At 40.9% G+C, this 7,500-nt stretch overlaps 1 protein-coding gene across 14 annotated transcripts in view; it reads right to left on the reverse strand.

Moving 5' to 3' along the window:
• Positions 1-7,500, reverse strand: part of EBF3 (EBF transcription factor 3) — a 128,122-nt gene that overhangs the window by 106,003 nt on the left and 14,619 nt on the right. The window lies entirely within an intron of this gene.

A 7,500-nucleotide genomic window follows, 5' to 3' on the forward strand; every position in this document is an offset into this window, starting at 1 on the left:
TTTGCTTTCCTTCACCTTCGTGAAGTCTTGTGGCCACCCCACCTGCAGCCACTGCTGACCCTGGGAAATGCCGGGGCTCCGGGCAAGAACACCAAAATTGCTCCCCGCATTTTTGTACCTCACGCTGCTCTCAGCAATTATTTGTTGCCAACAGAACAGAGTCCAGGCTAAGTTCCCTTCTCAGTTACTGTGATAGATACGTATCTGGCTTAATATCACTATTTGGATTAGATAAAGGAAGCTCGCTGCCCATCAGCATCTCTTGAACCACAGAAGAACTGCACAAACATAAAGAGGAAATCCTAATCAAATTTGGATTGGTAAAGAGCATTCCTGACAATCCACACAATACCAAGACCAATTCAATTTTATTGGTTGTTATTCAAAATAAAGGGCACTCACATCTATCCTTTGTGTATTAATAACCTCGCTCAAACTATAGGATTGTGGGGGTTTTGTAGATTGGGGTTTTTGATAGGTCTTGGTGTTCGCTTTATAACTAAGCTGAGTGTTCTCAGCAGTCACGAGCCCAGTAAGCAGAGCAAGCATTTGGTTAAGATTTTCGGTAGTAAATTCACCTTTTAAATGAGAGTGCCATGGTCTTAAACAGTCGGGTTCACTCCTCCCAGTGCGTGTATGCGGCGGTAAAATGAATTTATCCTGAAAGTGAGGCTGCACTTCGGCCTCTTTATCACTCCTTCAACTTTCGCATTAATTTTTGTTCCCATATTCCTTAATTTATTTTCAGAAACTTTTACAAAGTGCAGCGGGAGCTGCGCATGGAGGCCACCGTTTGTATTCCTGCTCTCTAAAAGCCTGCTTAAACACCGCCTAAGGATTAGGCCAGGTTTCTTTATTTCCTTTCCTACTATTTCTTTATCATTAAGGCCAAGGAGTTTTTAGTGAGCAGAATACTGCTAATCGCTCACCCCAACCCCCATGGCTTTGTTTCTGTCAAAATAGCTCCTTTCAGCTGCAGCACAGAGAGAGCGAGCTGTCTCGGCAAATGAACTGTTCTTTCTCACCAGATGTGTAACCGTGTTTCGTCTTTCACTAGAGACAAGCTGGAGCCGACTCCTTCTGCTAGCTGGGCCCATGCTACATGTCTTACAACAACACAAATGTAAGCCCCTTCCTTTCCACACATGTTAAACTCATTTCCTAGTGAATTATTGGGAAAACACAACACTATCCTTACTGCTGTGCTCAGATGATGCAGTTTACTTTATGCTCTTCTGGCACCACGGCCACACGATGATTGGCTCTGTGTAATTTTCTGGCTGTGAAACTTTTGCTGAAAGTATCACAGATTTTTTTTTTTTTTTAATTTGCCTCTAGCCTCAGCATACCAGGATCTACAAACACCACAGAACAAATATATTCCCCTTCTACATAACAAATGCTATTTACACTCTGGATTTTTTCCACCTCTGAGAAATAAGGAGCGTTCGTTCAGTAACAAAATAAAAACTAGGACCGAGCTAGCCGTATTCTGTTTCAACTAAGCTGACACGCCAACAAACTAGCCAGCTTTCTTCAGCTTAAAATGTTAATGAACCAAAACAGTTAACAGAAAAGTCAAATCACTGAATCTCGTAAAATCCAGAGTACCCCTCAGCCCATAAAATTCTCCAGCTTCAGATTTTTTTCTAAAACGCAGTTACATCTTTATTTTAATAGAGTATTAATAATGCCAGTATAATGTTGTATTATATATAGTTTTGACCACAAGCATTTTTGTGAGATTTGCTGTTAAGATAAACAAACAAGAGGAGCTTGTGTTCTGGCAGCTTGACCGAAGTGAATGGTTCTCATTTTCTTGGAGCGCGAGCCCTGGAAGCGCTGCCAAGCGCAGGTTAAGCTCCCCGAGATTTCACTTCCTGTAGCCCTGCTTGTCAATCACTTCCTGGCATCTGCGGTGACAATTTCCATCCTCGGAGCCGGGAATTTCCATCCCTCCCAGCCCGGCTCCCTCCGCCACCCCTTCGCCCGGGGACCCCGAGTCCTCTGCGCGGCCACCGGCCCCCAGCAGGGCCCTGACGCTCCTGCGCCGCCGCTGCCTCTGCGCCCACCCCGCTCAAATACCTCTGCTCTCCCTGCATAGATCATAAAAGAAGCTTTATTAAAGCTATTTCTACCGCTTTGCTTCACAGGTTGTTTTTTTTAATTATCTGCTGTCTGAGAGTAATTATTTACTTCCTGTAAGCTTGCGTACCAGAACTCTGAGTTTGAAAGATTTTTCCATAACCTAATCCAATTCATCAAAGGCATCCTAACAAAATTACAGGCTCTGGCAGTATCTTTGCTTTTCACCTGATAAGGCTGCAACAGAAGCACAGGATGGTTTGTATCAGGGTACCTCCTGTAGTATAGTTTTTGACAGCTTTGCTCAAATCCCTTCCCCCTCTTTTCCTTTCTCACAAAAGCATGCTATTTCATTATTCCTTCCTACAGTAGTCATGCAATGCTTTTGGCTTCCTACAAATAATCAAGTATTATGCAGGGGAAAAAAAAAAAAAAAAAGAAGTGTTTCAGAAGTCTCATCTAACACATTGGGGATTTGCTTGAGAACAATGGTTCGAAGATGCATGGGAGTGCACTCCTCCGCCAGCAACGCAGGTATTTACACAATTTCATTAACTGTGCTTCGCGCACTGATTAAGAGCAGGGATTAAGAGAGGACGATGTAAATGGCATGGCTGAGGTGGCCTGAGGAAAAGAAAGAGAAAGGAAAGGAGAGAAGGAAGAACGCACAAAGTGCTGTTCCCGGCGCTTCGGCGAGCTCGGCGCTGCCGAGCTGCACGCATTGCTTTCCTTCGCCATTTGCTCTTGCCACCTTGCGCCCCGCACGCTGCACACGTGTGTGTCCGAGCAGCGCACGCACGCAGCGCGTGGCATCCTCTCCTTCCTGGCGCTCGCGGTGGCGGTTTGCTTCCTAAGAGCAGAGGTGTTCCCACCTGTACGCTTGGAAAGCCAATCTGCCTACCTCTGTCCGCAAATGTATCCCTCGCAGCAATGCCCATTAATCTACAATAGACCACATTCTTAAGGAGAAAAAGAAAAAAAAATCAATGCTGGGTTTCTGATAGAAATTTTTTAAGGAACTGGTTACCCAGGAAAGTCGTAATTTTTTCATATACTTTGGACTTGGTGGCACCAACAGGACAACGAGAACAAAAGAGCAGCGGAGGTATTTTAAGGTCTGTTCTTCAGTAGTTGTGTGCACATCTTATAGGAAAATAAGAATAAGAAAAAAAAAAAGAGAGCCCAAACTGCTCTGTTTTCATTGCATTATGCAGATGAAATGACAAGTTGTCATTTAAGAAGTTAATAAACAGTCACCATTTTGCAGGTTATCCAAATGCTACTGAATAGAAAACCTTGGATCTCTAAATGATGTGTAATTAAAATTATTTAAAAAATCCTCCTTGACAGGCCAGGGCTTAGCCAAAATGTAAATGACATTAAAGAAGACAATGAATTTAATTTTATTTAATGTCCCTTTTTGCAGATCCTCATTTACATAGCATTTTTAACAAAAGCGTTGACCTTATAAATGCTGGCATTTGTACAGCTTCTGCAGAGTTGGATTTAATCATGCTTTCGCAAAGCCATAAGGGAAAAAGCTTTAAGTTCTCTGGTTGGATATGGAGTAGGAATAAAAACATTGGGACTGGTCAAATGTTTATCCTCCTTGCTTCTGAAAACAACCTGACAAGAAGATGTAAAGGTCTAGGGAATAACCCATTGCTGTTTGTAAGGCTTGGTAATAATCATACATAATCGTTTGGAAATATAGCTAATAAAAAATATAATGAGTGTTCAGCAAAATCGGCATTAGGCCCAAATTACATGATATTAATACTTGAACAGGTGCAGAAAGGCGCTTTAAATGAGGTAAATGAATAAAATGTCCCAGAGCACAACTGTGTGCACTGACAAAAAGTCAATCACATGAATAATTCAGTGCCTAGGACTGCCAGCAAAGGTCGGCTTTCGGTGACCTTTGTGACAGGAAGTGAAAGGAAACACTGTTGACTAAAAAAAAACTCCAATCAGTCTTCAGCTACCGCTCCGCAATCACTTTAAAGGTGTAAACCTGGAGTATAAATGAATTAAAGCTCTTCCCCGGGAACCCGGTGTAAAAACCCCCTCGCGCGAGCGGTCGACTCCTTTGCTGAAAATCATCTGAAATTACAGACAGCGAAAGGTTAAGGGGGTGTCTCCCAGCAATGTCAATTATGTACAAAATCTGAGGTCAGCCGAAAAGTATTTTAAGAGCCTACAGGATTGAAATTTTGTAACAGCTGTTAAATATGACAAAACTTTTTATTCCCCCAAACTAAAGCTATTCCAAACTCCGTATGAAAGAAATGGGATAAACAGATGTCTGGCTTCCATACAGGAAAGTAGGACACACTTGGAATGATAAGTCTCCTAAACTCTATAGAATAATGCCAGCTTTATTGGGGAGGGGGGCATTTACTGCCCACGGAGATGCCAGCTAGCAGTAGGACTGTGATGGGACCATCTGGAAAAGCGGTGCAGAGCATGCTACCGCAACACGCTGCAAGCACATCCAGAGCGCACGGGCAGACCTGCCACTGCCTCGCTAGTGAGCTGCCACTTCATGTTTGGATAGTAATGTAATCCTGCCTTCCCCGCTCCTCCACAATCACTCTTTTCAGTTTTCAACAGTTGGACACCGAGCCTTCACATACATTCAAGCCAAACAAGGAAAGGAAAAGGCAGGAGGATGTATCTTACCAGGAATTTCCATACCTTCTAATAAAATATATTCTGATGGCACGGAGGAATTATTTTAGCACACAGTGTGGTTTTGGTTTAGCAGTTACTGCGGCATCCTGTAATCATTTACAGCCATTGGAATGTATGGGTGAAATAGGATAGATTTATCTGTTCATAGTTGTGATATGTAGACAATGGGTGTTCCTAATGAGGAACATCTGCTTTTGTGTTTTCCCAGAAAACATTATTCCACTATGAAAATGATACTCCCATCCTTTTCAGCAACACCGCAAAGAAAATATGGGCCTTTTCCTTTCTTTTATTTGCTTTTCTTTGGGTCAATCTAATTTCCCAGGGACACTTTTTCTGTGGCATCTTTTTACTGACTGCACTGCAATTTATGGGGGGTTTGTTCTTTAATCCGTGAGTTACTGTGCTGTATGAATAGCCCTGATATGCTAGAAGATACTTAAATGTATACAGTAATAAAAGCGTATATACACAGCCATGCTTCGTGAGAAAAATCAAGTCGACGTAAATAAAAATTCGGAGTGAATTAAAAGGTCAGAAAGGCACGCGACATATGAAACTGTTTTCAAGGCCTTTGATTTTGTTTTTGCATTTAAAGCCCATTGCAGGATTCAAACGTACAGTTACATAAGTTTATTTAAAATATCCTCATTGCTGACAAATTATTATTCCTGAGGTGCAAAGAAAAAAAAAAAAAAAAGGTTGTTGGTTTTTTTTCTTTCATTTCTTTTTTTTTTTTCCTTTTTTTCCCAGTGTGATAAACAGTTCAGACTATCACAGAGACTCCTAGTGTGGGCTGGAACAAATGGGTGGCCATAGATCTCAATTCAGGATTGAATTATTGGTTTGTATCCTGAGGACAAATATGCCTTATCTGGTCAAAAGCTGCTAAATGTATCCAAAGGACAAAAGGATCTAGTGAAGCATATTGTATATAATTCTTTTTTTAAGCCAACTAACCAAGCGGTAACACTTCTTATGGGAAACTGTAAATTGACCCACAGATTTGATGGGGGAATGTTGTTCTGTGATGCTCAAGAGGAAACACAAACCCGAAATTCAACACCGACATCAAATTTAGGTAACCAGCTATTAACACACGGATCGAGCAAACGTAAATTTGGGGAATTTAAAATACACTTCAGTTGTTTCAGAGGACTACTGCTCTCACAGAGCTTTTTCACATGTGCGCTTTCCTCCTGCGTTTGCTGCACTTTGCTGGTAGTGAACATTACATTCAGTAGTTTTTTAAAAAACACGTCTCGAGGAGTATCGCACCGACCTCCCCGCTAAACCACACGCAGTATGCAACAAAACCCTACTGGCATTTTGACATTAGAAGCGACAACTCTCTTTAGAAGGCTAAAACACACGCCATTCTCATAAATACAAAATCTTGAAAATTCCTAATGTAGAAGGTGATTAAAATTCCTATAAAATTGTCATATCTTTAAATTTAGAAGCACAGCAGATTTTTCATCAATAATTAAGATCTCTAAAGCATTTATGCTAGGCATAAATGGAGTTTCAATCTTCCTTATTCAAATAAACATGATAAACCCATTAACCAAATGTTTTCTGATTTTTTATATCTTCCCATGCTTCTGGAATACCAAATTATAACATACTTCTGGTATTTGGGAGAGGGTATGCAAGCACTGGTATGGCACAGCTTATTTCAATTTTGTGAGGATCGCCCCTCGCAGAACTGATATAATTTAACTCACAATGATTCCAGTACATCATCATGTGTATATCATTATAATCCCTAATAATTGAAAAATGTTATTGGGGCTGCATTTCATTGTGCGTACGGACTATAAACACAAACCACTTGTAAATGTCTCCGTGTACGTTCAGTAGGCACGCAACGATCACTCCGACCATATCTCTAAATTAAAGTCCGACCGAGCACATAATAGCAAAATATTATTCTAATTTTCCTTTCCAGTTAATTTTCATCGCGTTCTGCTGTATTCACACTTTAATGCAATTCGCCACTTACATCTGCAAAAGTCACACATATCTTGAAAACTCTGAACAATGAGCATGCCCCTAATCCAATAACAAAAACTGTAACGTGCTGTCTTTCATTTACTATTCCGCCAAGATTCCTCCACTTCCAAATATTTTTTCGCCAATAAAGCAGAAATAAATTCAGCTCACAGGGCAACAATCCAGTGCTATATGATTTCCATAGCTAAAACACTAAAGACAAATATAATTATATTGATTTTTGTACTTCGAGTTCTATAAAGTGTTGAACTTGTTCTCAATTGCCTGACACAATCCCAGAGTGATGGCAACAACTGGTCAGCCCTATTTGATTACTAATAAGAGAGATGTCCCTTCTGTCAGATACCTAACATTCTCCACTAAGCAAACAGCTATTTCAGCTAGTTAAACATTAGCATTGCTCTCCACTGGTGGTGCATATTTCTTTAGGCTTAACTCATGGAGTTTTCCAGGTTTAATTTTTCAGTCGCTGGACAGCAAAGTTCATGATCAAAAGATAACTTTGTAATGAAAGCTACTGAAATACAAGCCTGCTCCAAACCAGACTAACCCTCTTCTCCGCGGAACCGGTGTAGTATGTACATGGCTCGCTTCCATGTATGACGCTGAGGTACCAATTTCATCATCTACGGTCAATCAGAAATTGACTTTTGCTGCTACCACGTCGTTGGAAAAAAATAAAATAACAATTGCTTTTCCGCTGCC

Source organism: Anser brachyrhynchus, assembly GCF_964034855.1.
Source record: "Anser brachyrhynchus genome assembly, chromosome: 6".
Lineage (NCBI taxonomy): Eukaryota > Metazoa > Chordata > Aves > Anseriformes > Anatidae > Anser > Anser brachyrhynchus.